We start from the raw sequence: 14,187 nt of genomic DNA on the forward strand, positions 1-14,187 counted from the left end.
ACAGCGTCTTCTGCGTGGAGACATGCGTGAATGGGCGTACCTTCGTTGAAGGTTGTGTGTCAGGGCTGGTAACTCGACAAGTAAAAATCAACAACCAACCATTAGTGGACCGAAGTTCTGCTGTGGCGACCCTTAACCGGGAAAAGCCGAAAGACACAACAACAACAACGTTTGTACACTGACTAGCTATTACCATATGGGCAAAAAGCCATATATCAGAAAACAATATATAACATTAAATAATAATGTTATGTAGATACCAATTGAAGTGTTTTGTTCTGAGTGGCTTTCTTTGTTCGGAGCTCTTTCTTACAATTATGGAAAACATAAATAATTTTACTTTGAATGATTTGAAATGCAAAACTTGCTGTGGGATTGCTCTGTGTAATACTTCAGGAAGAAAGTTTTTCTTCTTCCACTCAGTCAAGTGCAATTAGACTTTTTTTCTCCCCAGCAGAGACATGAGAGGAGATATCCATATCTATGCCACACAAAGATTCAGTATCCCTTTTTAGGCATTCTATGAAGCCCTTGCTGTACTTACACTAAAACAAACCTATCTCTGATTTGAGTTGCAGGATACAATGCATCTGCTGCGTTAATGATTTGAGTTGCAGGATACAATGCATCTGCTCCGTTAATCTGTGAGCTATTTTTCCATCTTAAGATGGTGAAGAGAGACTCACCAAAGTTTTGTCAAATACTGTATATTTGGTTTTCTGGCAATGGGGAAACTTCGGGCCAATTTAAAATGTCTAAAATGTACAGCTTTCAAAAAAATTTTGCGGCCTTCCAGAGCAGCTTCATACACTTGAAATTCCCTCCTTGGATGATGGAAAAATGGTTTGCATGTTAAATTGTACATGTCAAAGAAAGACATTATAAGTTGACAGGCAGCAACTTAAAACAAATCTTGACTTGTCTTTCTGACTCATCAGAAAAGGAAGAAACAACACAATTAGGGCCCTTTTGAAGTCTACATATATTACTCTTGAGTGTTTGAAGTCATAAGGGATGTACACCTGTGCCATTGCAAAGTATACATGTCCATGCAGACTTGGGAGAATGATGAACTAAGCAGAGGTCAGTACTAATTCTATAATTCAGGAAAGAAAAGAGAGACTGGAAGAGCAGCATAAGATATTTTATTAGGACACTGTGAACTTCTACTTACCCTGTAAATTTGTATGGTATTTTTATTCCATAGTGGTGGTTATGGTGGTGAACATCTGCAGGCAGATTCAATAACTGGTATCATTAGATAGGAACCTCTCATGAGGATATTTGCTTGGATGACCATGAATTCATGGTTGAGATAATGCTTATGAAATGCTTATTATGTTAAGACTGACTTTGTATTTGGATGGTGTCCTCAGTGTATGGGAAACTAGACATTAAGAAAAGGTATAGTCTAATCGAGCAACCCAGTTTTATGCTTGAATTTTGCTGATGATTTGTGTCATTGGTTATGGGCAGTGTAACACTTCAGTTTAAGTATCAGTTTTGAGTTTTCTGTATAACCATTCACATCTCACTTCTAGTCCATTTGGTAGACATCTAGACTAATTGTCTCGCACACTGTAATCGTATATGCCTTGGTGGAATGTTCTCAATACCTCAACTACCCTTTTCTCATGCCAGTATTTGTTGAATAATAAAATTGACTGGGAATTTACAGATGGCAGTTTTCTTGTTCATTGTCTCTTTAAAGATCTCAGGCAACACTAGTGTAGTGCCCTTTGTCCATTGCCATAAGCTGCGACACATAAGTTAACAGGAAGTCCAGCCTTCCCTTGCCTTCACTTGCTTTCTGGTTGTTCATCTTAGTGAATAATAAAAAAACAACAGAAAGCATATTCATTATTTTAATGTATATTTAGCAGCAGTTAAAAGCTTTATCACATGACTATTGAGATTCTGTCTCCCTCTGACCCTATCTTGGAGAAGCAGATACACATTAAGTAATCATATTAATTAACAGCAGCAAGAGTGTTTACTCCATTTGTTTCAATGTTCCCACTTAATCCCACTGGCATTTGTTAAATCCACCCATGTTTCATTTCTTAAACAAGTCCATCTGTCTCTCATATAGCAGAAATGTAAGAATGGATACTTCATACCTTTATCAGGCATTCCACTACTGCTGCTATAAACCTCCATTGTAATCTTGATGGCCTAATGGTTAAGCTGTTTGCCTTACAAGCACAAGGTGCAGGGTTTGAGTCTCACAAGGACTAATTAGCTAGGTGTACAATGGCTCGCAAGGGCACTTATCCTTGTACTAATCTATGATAAGGGATGTAGGAGTACCTAATCCTGTTATTTTCATTTTTCCAGTTTGAGATACTGTCTAATGTCCACTGAACTAGTACTTTAAACCTGAAATAAACTGTTCCACTTGAAAACTGAAGCTATTTATTTTTTCACATTTCCATCACCCCACAATGGCCTTCAAAATGCAACAGTAGATGTCAAATCATTGTACACTGTCATTCCCCAGTAAGTGGGTATGGAATGGGTATATTTCATGCTGAATCACGATGACTGTCTGATAGTACAAAAAGTAAGACTTGTTATGGTGAGTATTGGCATGTTTTGACTAACAAAGTTTTCATGTTTATGAATGAGAACTACCAGCAGATGAGAGTAGGGCAATGGATGCCAGGATGTTACCCAGTTATGCCACCCTAGTTTTAAGTATAACACAAAAGTGAATCTTTAGGACATTCCCCTTTTATTGTCACTTTATTGAGGACATATTTTTGATCTGGTATAAAAACAACACTGATTGACAGATGTTTACAGACTGTTTAAAAATGGGAAATTAATTCTTAGAATTTGGGGGCAAAATAAATGATAGCATTATACCATATCTGTAGACCAGTGTTTCTACACATATTAAGCAGAAGATTATGAATACTTGTGTCAACTATAAAATTGTTTACAGTAACTCCATACTGTATAATTAGAGTATGCTTCTATCTTTTTTAAAGGCGAATGTCTTAAAAGGTCAGAGAATGCAGTTTGAGGCTCTCATTACAAAGTTTGATACTGAATAATAATGCATATCATTTTTAAGTTAAAGTTTGTAGTAAGGAGTTATCCAAGTGAGACCATTAGAACATAGGTAAAGTTTTGGGATGTGAGGTACTGGGTATAAGGTCAGTCCTTGCCACGTCTCCCCACCACCACCACTCACCGTCCTATTGTTAGCCCCGTGAATCAAGAGACTGAAAAGCAACAATCATTTTAACTTACACAGTGGATAGTGGTGCAATAAAAGATCATGTGAAAAATGGTTGGTGAATAATGATAGGCTCTGATGTTCTAGAAGTAGTAGGTAAAAAACTCAGTGTTATTAATGAAAGGATCTGTAACTTAAAGGGTTTTTTGATAAATGCACCAGAGAGTTAGTTAGTGTGCTACTTAAATGTTCAACTGCAACACATATAGGTATGTGTCCAGTCAGGTCAGTTTTTGCTGTACTAACACAGGCAAGTCTATATATCCCCCCCAGATATTTTCATCTGTGCTTCAGAATATGTGGTTAGTGCAGCACAATGTTTAATGTGAGGGATTATGCAGAGGTGACACTAAAAGAAAGTTAGGAAACAAAATTTATGAACACATTTATTCCATCAAACAAAACACATACAGACATAGCATTGTGTGCAGCATTTATTTTAAGAGAGTTATTTTTTTATATATTAGATTATGGTGCAGCAGTTGAAAGATATGGAGACAGAGCAAGAGATCTGGAATTCAGAGAAAATAAATGGCAGGTCATTTTAAATGCAAGTTCCCAAGTCTTAATAACAGCCTGAATTTGAAAACTAAAAAAAATGTGACTGATTTTAGTTTAATTCTCCCTTTAAGAAGGTTTTGCTTTTAGAATGTGTTTTTGTGATTTTAGTATATGGTAATGTGATTTTTATATAATACAGAATCTATATGTTTGATTATTAGTCTGATGCAGTGTTTCTACTTAGTTGTAAAGAGAAGGCATTCATGATTTATTATTATTATTATTATTATTATTATTATTATTATTATTATTAAAGTCTGGGAGTATTTTAATCATCTAAGGTTATTGTTTTCCACTTTCTTGGAAAACGGTGTTTTATCATTTCCTAAATTTTCTATAGAAAATTTAATAAAGCATAGATTCAGTTTGTATTGGCTGTTGATGAGTAAAGAACAATAATTGATCCAGAAGTGCTGATTCTAAAGCATCAGATTTCTAAACAGCTCTGAAGTAAGGGAAGGAGTTGAGTGGCTGTATTTCTTATTTAGGGTAAACAGAACAGGAAAGCATTTAATTATTGTGTGCTACAAGTGTTTTGAGACTACTGATGTTGTATGACTGTGTTATATTTTTCCCATTGACATGCCCAGTCCTAGATGTGCTTTTATAGGTTCATAGGTAGTTACTAGGCTATTGGCCCTGGGGCCTATACAAGCCTAGCCAAAAAGGTACCCTGGCTTTTGCCACCCATGAAAATTATTTTCCTGTGCCACTGTCGAGCAGAGCCACAGAGGTGATCCCCAGGGTGAATTTCCTATTTCCCATCTAATCATCAAGATTTTTCTTGAAAAGTGCTAATGAGGAGCTTTGTTTGATATAGATAGATAGTTTATTCCAGAGTATGGGAAGTCTCTGGGACAGGAATCTATCCCTCCGGCATGTTCTATTTATTGTGGTGACAAGGTTTAGGTCCCTAGAACATGTAGCTTGGAGGGATTGGGATTTCTTTAAGTGGGGCATGTCCACCAGCTCTGGGTTTGACATGGCTTTGTATGTTAGGCAGAGATCACCTCTGAGTAGGCGATATGTGATGGAGTAAAGCTGGAGTTTTTTGAGACGGTCTGTGTAGGGCATCTGTTTGAGGCTGGTAATCCTCTTTGTGAGGTATTTCTGCAGCCTTTCCAGTTGTTGTAGATGTCTTGTGAGGTACATACCAAAAGGGGTGTTGTACTCTATAATGGGTCTAATGAGTGATGAGTAGAGGGGAACAATGACCTCTTTTTTTCTGGCTGAGAAACCTTTTGTGATGAGGGGCGCCATGTAGAAGGATTTCCTGACTACTGTGGTGATGTGATTATCAAAGGAGAGACTACTGTCCACCTGTGTCCCAAGGTATCTTATCACACTTTCAGTGTTAAGTATACTACCGCCTATGTTGTAGTTCATGGGTACAGAGTTTTTACCAAAGGGGATGACAATGCACTTTTTGGCATTGAGCTTGAGGCCATGGCTTTGACGCCAGGTATCTGTCTCACTGAGGCTCTTTTGTAGGATGTCTACATCGTTAGGAATTTCGATTATGGCTCCTAGTTTGCAGTCATCTGCAAACTTCATTAGCCAAAGACCTTCTGTGTTAGCCTGTACTTCAGAGAAGTAGATACCAAACAGGAGAGGACCCAGGACTGAACCCTGTGACTCCACTTGTCACTGGTCTGAAGTCAGATTTGAAGTCTGCTACTTTCTCAATGTGGGTTCTGTCAGTGAGCCAGCTGACAACCCATCTTGTGACATAGGGATTTATACCTAGTTTAGTGAGTTTATCTATAATTCCAGAATGGGGGATGGTGTCGAAAGCCTTGGCAAGATCTAGATAGGCTGTGTGAACCACCTTACCCTTGTCTACGGCTTTGGTGACTGCTTCAAAGAAGTCTATCAGGTTTAGGAGACATGATCTGCCTTGTACAAACCTGAACTGGGTGGGGTCCAGAGTTTGGAGATTACCAATGTCTTTGTTTATACGTTTCATGATGATACGTTCCATGGCCTCGCAAACCAGGCTCGTCAGGCTAATAGGGCAGTAGTTCCGTGGTGGCTCCCACCTTGTGAAGCAGCCTGGGATGTTTTCTGGTCCCATGGATGCTGTGTTCTTGGCTTTAGAGAGTGTGGTTTTTACCTGTGCAGCCGTGATTACAGGAACTTTGCATTCTTCCGGTATAGAGATGGGCTCTTTAGGGGGGGTGAGAGGGGGGTAAAGTTAGCACTGAAACTATCTACCAGGATGTTGGCAATATCAGTTGGGTCTGTATATTTAGTGCCATTGTGCTGTAACTCAGAGCAGATCTAAGTGTTGCCATTGAGATTTTTGACATAGCTATTGAATGCTTTGTGGTTGTCTTTAGAATCAGTGATGATTTTGTTTTCGTAACTAGCTTTGGAGGATTTTATCAGGGATCACAGATTCTTACTGAGACTGACCAGGGAGCTCCTCCACTCATGGGATTTCACTCTCCTTTGCAACAGTTTCTTCCTTCTGTTGTACAGTTTGTTTATGGCAGGGGACCACCAGATTGGCTTCCTTTTTTTGGAGGATAGCGTCTTGGTTCTGTTTGGGATAGCACGATCCATGCACTCATGTAAGTGCTTATAAAGTGCAATTGTGTAGGATTCAGTAGTCATAACTGTATTGTCCATCTGCATGGGTGTCATGAAGTTCACCACTTCTGTCTTAGGAAGCATGAAGTTGGCTTTGGAGAAATTTTCTACCGTGGTTTTCTTAATGAGGGGTGGAGGCAGGGTGTAGATATCTAGGGTAATTAGCTTATGGTCGGATCGGACCAATGAGGCGTTGACTTCAGGTGTGGAACACCGGTCACTCATGTTGGTAATGACTAGATCTATGATATTATTGCCCCTGGCAGGGGTGTGGATACGTTGATCCAGGGCACTGGAATTTTATGAATTCCAGAAAGCATTGAGCAAAGGAGTTGGAACATGAGTAGTTTTCCCAGTTAATGGTGGGGTAGTTGAAATCGCCCATTATTAGGGTGTATGGTTGAACCCTAATATTTTCCAGTACATCAAGAAAAGAGGAGTGGGAATCCTGGGGCATGGTGGGTGATCTGTAGCAAGCTACAATTTGGATTGCAGTTTTGCCCAGAGTTAGTTGCACTTGGATAACCTCGGCTGCATTATGCTGAGCAACTAGCCTGGAGGTGTGGATATCCTTAATGAATATGGACACACCTCCGCCTTTGATGTTCCGGTCCAGGTTACATGGCCGAAAAGTGTGGTATGTCTTATAGCCTGGTAGTGCAGGGGTGTTCTCTGGAGTCTTGAACCAGGTCTCAATCACTGCACAGATATCGATGTTCTCCATTTTAAGGAGTGCTTCGAGTGAGTGCATTTTGAGATTTAGACTTCTAGCACTGAGTAGCATCACCCTCACTTTTTGTTTGCCTATTCCTGTTACGGTGGTGAATTTGTCATTTGAACCTTGCCTAAAAAAGGCACTATAGGGGTAGCAAAAACCTTAGCCAGTATCCGGAATCCCAGGGGTGACAGGTGCAGGCCATCTCTGGCAAAGCATCATGGTCTGTCGACCATGTCTTCCCAGGCAGACAGATACTGGATCCCTTTAGAATGACACCAAAAGCTTAGCCAATTGTTGAAGTGAATCATTTTGTCCTTGTACTGCATCATCATTCTGGGTGATGGCAGAATGCCACTCAGGGCTAGGGTCATAGCTACCTGGGCTACAAGATCGGAGAGCTCTTCCATGTCTCTTTTCATGTAATCCAGGGAGGTATGTCTCAGGTCATTCACACCAACATGGACAATGACAGAGTCATATTCGTAGTTGTTGTGGAGTGACCTGAATGCGTGGGTTATGTGGCGGATCCTGGCACCCGACAGGCAGCTGTTTAGCCTGGTGAGTGGGACATCGGTGTGCCTGACTATAGAGTCAACTATGACTAGTGTGTTGGGTACGTTGTTTTGCCTTATTGGCTGTAGTTGAGTGGCACATTGAGTCTGCGGGCTATGTGTCATTTGGGTTGTGTTGGGGGGTGGAGGTTGCTTGCATTTCTGCTTTGGAGGTCTCTGTTGCTTGAGCAGATTATTATTGAGAGCCTCCATAAATGTTTTTGTGTTTCTATGTGTGGATTTTGGTGGTGTAGATTTAGTGAGACTATATGATGAGTGTGGTGCGGTGCAAGTGTTTACCTTCTCCTTTTGACTGTCAAGTTCAGTCTTGATTGGAGAGAGCTGTACCTCCAGTTTGGCTAGATAAGTGCATCTCTCACAGGTTGTAGTGTTGGGGGGTAGGAGGAGAGGGTTGTCTGTGTACATGAGGCAATTTCTATATTGCCCCAAGATGCCCAGATTCATCAGATAGACAGGAGAGAACACTGGGAGCTGACCCTTGGACATGCCTGAATAAAAAACTATTTTCCTCTAGATAAGTGAGAAAGTGAGTACAAGAGCTGATTTTCTCTAAGCAAGTGAGGAAAGTAAGTATCAAAACTGCTTTCCTCTAGGTAAGGAGGAAGGTTGAGTGCTGTAGTAATTAGTCGGTTATTTAGTGCTTACAAGTTCTGAACAAGTGCTGATCACGAATAAGCAAATTCAAGTGCTAAAACTAAGAATCTGTATCTGGACTAAACTAGTTACAGGAAAGGGGAGAAACAAGTGCAAATGCGGGCTTTTAAATCAGAAAGTTGAAAGAGATGGAAAAACTGCCCAAACGGCCAATAACTACAAATCCTGGGCCAGAACCACTCCTTATGTGGTAGATAGGTTACCTAGTGCTTACCACTCCCACTGATAAGTTAGAAGGCTTCCCTCCAACACAGAAAGCTTGGAGGGGCTCAACGCTTACATACAGTCCTGGATAAAGCAAATCTGAGTCTGGACTACACTAGTTACAGGAAACAGCAGTAAAAACAAGTCAAATGCAGTACAAGCTAGCACACTTGAGTAAGTACCCTAAAAATTAAAGGTGAGTTACTACTTTTTATCATCCTTGGCAGATCTAATTCTATTAATTAAGTACTACAAACTAAGAAAGAAACATCCACTATTGAAAGAACAAAAAAACGGCAATGGCAGGAATTAACACAACACTGGTTTAATAAAACAAAATAAAATAAGTGTTTTTGCTCAGTACAGTGATAGAACTTCATCAGACAAATGCAATAAAGAAATTCCAACAATAAATAAACCTCTTTAAATCACATGTTCACTGTGAAGCCACACCTCCCCAACATTAATTAACTAGTTAAACACACATTCATCTTTCCATAATAATAGGTTATAGGTTCATAGGTTCATACTAGGCTATCTGCCCAAGGGCATTTATAAGCCTAGCCCATAGTTATGTGGCTTTCGCCACCCCTTTAGTTTGAATAAAAACTATGCCTATCATTTTGCTGTGCCTCTGTCAAGCAGTGACACTGAAGTAATCCCTGGGGTATATCTGCGATCTCCCATCCATTGGTCAAGATTCCTCTTGAACAAGGCCAGCGAGGTGCTCTGCCTCACATGTACCAGGATTTTGTTCCACAGCATAGGGAGTCTCTGGGTGATGAATCTGACCCTCCAGCACGTTCTATTTATAACCATGTCAAGGTTTAAGTCTCCCGCCCTTGTGGTTCTGAGGGATCTAGATTTTTTGAGGTGAAGCATATTCATCAAATCTGGGTTTGACATGGCCTTATATGTCAGGCACAGGTCACCTCTGAGCAAGCGGTATGAGACTGAATAGAGCTGGAGTTCTTTCAGTCGGGCAGCATAAGACATATTTTTGAGACCCTTTATCCTTTTGGTGAGGAACTTTTGGGGCCTTTCAAGCTGCAGCAGGTGTCTGGTCAGATACATTCCGAACAGGGCATTGTACTCAATCATAGGTCTAATGAGTGATGAGTACAGGGGGACGATGACCTCCCTTGATCTAGATGGGAATCCCTTCATGATCAGGTGGGCGATATAGAAGGTTTTCCTAACTACTTTAGCAACATGAGTGTCAAACGAAAGGCTACTGTCAACCTGGGTCTCCAGATCCCTGATGACTTTTTCTGTGCTCAGTGGATTGCCACCTATATGGTAGCTAGGGGTAACCTTGTTTTTCCCGAAGGGTATGACTATGCATTTTTGGCGTTTAACTTCAGGCCATGGCTCTGGCACCAGTTATCCATTTCTGTGAGGCCCTTCTGGAGGATATCTGTGTCAGATGTGTTTTCGACTATGGTGCCCAGTTTGCAGTCATCTGCAAACTTTGTCAGCCATAACCCTCCTGTGTTTGCTTGTACTTCAGAAAAGTAGATGCCGAACAAGAGTGGACCCAGGACTGAGCCCTGTGGGACACCACTTGTGACAGGCTTTGAGTCTGACATGGCTCCAGCAACTCTGACCCTGTGGGTTCTGTCACTTAGCCAGTTTGCAACCCATCTTGTGATGTATGGGTTTACATTCAAGCTGATGAGTTTTTCGATGATACCTGAGTGGGGTATTGTGTCGAAGGCCTTTGCCAGGTCAAGGTAGGCTGTATGGACTGCCTTTCCCTCATCAATGGCCTTGGTGACTGTCTCGAAAAAGTCAACCAAGTTTAAGAGGCAGGATCTGCCTTTGACAAAGCCAAACTGGGTTGGATCCAAAGTCTTTCATAATTTTTAGTAATGAACAATGATGGGAAAAATGGAAGCATTTCTGTGTATTGCCAAAAGGCTAAATTATTTAACCTAAAACATTGACGTTTGTACTGTCTCATCATAGGGAAATTGCTAGTACCCCGGTAGACCTCAAATTGTTTGACTGTAAAATCATTTTGAAATTTTTATTCAGTGGTCAGGCATTTAACGCTGCAGAATATAGGATTCCTAGTGTGTTTAACCCACCAGGGATGCCCAAACTTAAAGCGCTTCTGCAATTCAAACACATTTATATTTGTATGGTTACTAAGACATGGTTTCTGTGCAGTAGCAGCAGTCCCTCTACAACAGGGTTTTGTAGCTATCCTGCCTTCAGGCTTTTGAGTAACTGTTGGGGAGAGTATCAATATTTGTCATAAATAGCATCACCTCCTGTCATATTACTCATGACCCTAACCTGGAGCTGCTGGAGATCCCAATTACCATTAACAAATCTGACCGGTGCTTCACTGCTATCAACATATCCCCATTAATGTCCCCCAAAGATCATGAAAATTACCTTAATACTGTTGAGGGGTTAAATATCAAACCAAATACCTTCATGCTCGAGGATTAAATTACCCAAACATTAATTGCCTCATTTACACCTGTAAAAATGGATATGCTTAGTGTTTCTAGGCATTATTAATGCCAATGCACTAGAATAAATTAATACCTGCTACAGGCTTTTTCCTTCACCTTGCCCTTACCAATCTACTGCCTGCTTGCCTGCACCCCACCCCACTCCATACCTCCTCACCCCTGGTTAAATCTGACTACCAGCCAGTCATCATCTCTGTCAGGCCTAGTGGTACCACTTAACTCCTAGTAAATGAGACTGTCTTAGAAACTTTGCTAAGGTAAATCTACTTTACTTTTCAGAACACCTATGCAAAATTCTCAACAATCCCCTGCAAATGAAGCCAGCTGAGAGGGTTGTCATACTCAGCTTTGACTTCTACCAACACCTAAACAACTGTATAGAAAAGGTTTTACCTGCATGCCCTAAATATAATAAATTCTGGAATAAACCGCTCTGGTGTGATCACTTGTCCTTTGCATGCTTTCTAAATTTGAAGGCACTAGAAAGATAAATAGTTTATAAAGTAGTTAAAGTGATATAACATTAAATCATCTAAAAATTTTTTTATAATAATTTTTATAATAATTTTTGTATTTGTTAATGTGTATTTTTTATTGTTATAATGTGGATTAAGTAATTCTGATTGGTTTAGTGTTTGTAAGGCGGTGCTATTTAAGTGCTGACTCCCTGGCTGTTATTTTATCTTGATAAAGTCTCTGAATAGTCAGAGACAAATGCGCATGTTGGAATTTGTTTATTTTTAACTACAATTGGTTTTATTTATTAAAGTATGTTTCTCGTTCATTTTGTGTGTTTCCTGCTTCCAAAGGCTTGTTTACGTTTATTGGTTTGGCGTTTGTTTTCTAAAGTTTGTGCTATTAGAAAATGTAAAGCAGAGTAAAAGTTAAAGGCAACATATTACCAAAAGGAAACTGCAAATATTTTTCAGTTATATCAAAAAATTAAGGAATAATGTCTAACAGTGCTCTGAGTTCGTCTATAATGACATCACATATTCCATTTCCAAGGATATAGCCAATTTATTAACTGACAAATTTAGTGCTAACTTTACCTCACTTACCCATATCTGATAGCATCCTTGAACATTTCGTTGCTGCTGAAGAAACCTAGAAACATGTCTTACAATTCCTGTCAAACATTAAAATACTTCTTGGCCTTCTCATAAACTATGTTCTATGCAAGCCTTTGTTTAAAATATAGTCTATCCAAACCTCTACTTAAACTGTTTAATATAAGGGTTTGTACCCGATGCCTGGAGAACAACCACTGTAAGTCCCCACACTAGAATGTCTCTTCTATATATCCAGGCAATTATAAGCCAATCGCCCACATTAGCCTAATATTTGAAGCCATGGAACATGTCATAGCAGAACTCATTTCTGATAACACAAGCAACTTAACTGATCTAGACATCAATCAACTGGGTTTTATGTACAGTAGGTCCTGTCTTCCTAACATAGTAAGCTTCTCTGAAAAGATTACTGAGGTTATGGACTGTGGTCATTCAGTGCACATTACTAATCTTGATCTTGCCAAGGATTTTGAGACTATGCCCCATGCTGGAATTGTTAAAAAATAGACACATTTAACTTATACTCCTATGTTATCTGCTGGATTGCAAACCGAATATCTGATACATACCAGATTTTGATAGTTGCTGATATCTTCGCTGAATGTAAAATTGTAGTTAGTGGGTACCACATTGATTAGTGCCAGGAACTTTCCAGTTCTGCATTTATTTTGCAGATATTCAGTCCAAAATCTCAGAACTGTGGTTTGATGAAGTTTGCTGATGACTGCAAACTTGGCACTGTTATCCATTCGTCCACTGATACTAACCAGCTCTAGCAAGTGGTAGACTATGCACATACCTGATTTACTGAAAATGACCGCAAGTTAAATGCAAAAAAGTGCAACATGGTAGCATTCAGCAGAAAAGTTATTTCCTCATGATAATGCTTTAAATGGTATTTCTCTTCAGACAGGCATTGTCATAAGAGGCCTGGCTACAAGTGTAGACAACTGTCTTTTATTCAAGTTATATTTCAATCATTATCAGGAAATTCTTCTATTTGGCCAATTAATTTCTAAGGGAATATGTTTTAGACCCCCAAAAAATCTGTATCAGACTCATCACTGAATACAATGCCCCATTTGGTATGTGTAAATTGAAGCATATCAATCATCTAGAAAGTCCCCAAAGATACCTTACCAAAAAAATTAAAGGCCTTAAATTCTCCAACTTTCCCACTAGATTAACACAATTTTTCTTATACTTAGTAGCCTATAGGCTGCACTGAAATGTCCTATTTGATCTACTGTTTCTTTGCAAAACCTATGGTTGTACAAACATCTCATGAGCGGCCTAATTCTACATCAACAAATAAGACTTGCTGGAGAGAGATGTTCCTAACGCAACATATTACCATCCTATTAAATAAGTTATTACTAGTTTGACTACTTTTAATGCTTTTCATGAAGAAGCAGCTCAGAGGCTTCAAAAGAGCAACAGATAGCACTTCAGTTCCTTTTTTCCTGACAGATAAGTCCCCTTTTGGGAACCCTTCCACACAGAATATATTATTTGCTTAAATATTTTTATATATTTAAAAAAAAAGTGTTTCTTACTTTATTTTATTTTAACTGGTAGGAAACTTTAAGAAACACAGTATTTTTTCCATTTCCTATGCGGAACTGCTGTTTTTAGCTTCAGCTATTATTATTAAAAGTTCTGTGTAGGGAAGGGTTTTTATTTGGGCAGGGTACTCTACAGGGAAAGTAGTGCTTGTGTTGATACTTTAACAGCCTACCTGCCATTATGCTTTGTCAGATTAATTTTAATTTAAAGGGTTTCTGACAGGAATATCGTGTACTACTTATGTATTACTGCTTTAGGGAACTTTTTGTGTGTGTGAAGTTGAAGTGTGCCATTTGTGCAAACTATTTAACAACTTACCTTCCAAATGAGTTATACTAGAGCTGCTGGCTACATCCAAACCATCCTTTTCAGTCATAAAATTGATACTTACCCCGCTCCTGCTGGTCTGACTTTGCAGTCCCAATAAAGGAAAAATAACCTACCAGTGAGCATTTGACAACTACACAGGCCTTGCCTCAGCCAAAGGTGAGTAAGTCTGTCATGGCCAGTGGTAGTT

Source organism: Protopterus annectens, chromosome 8.part0 (assembly GCF_019279795.1).
Source record: "Protopterus annectens isolate FY-2018-M chromosome 8.part0, PAN1.0, whole genome shotgun sequence".
Classification (NCBI taxonomy): domain Eukaryota; kingdom Metazoa; phylum Chordata; order Ceratodontiformes; family Protopteridae; genus Protopterus; species Protopterus annectens.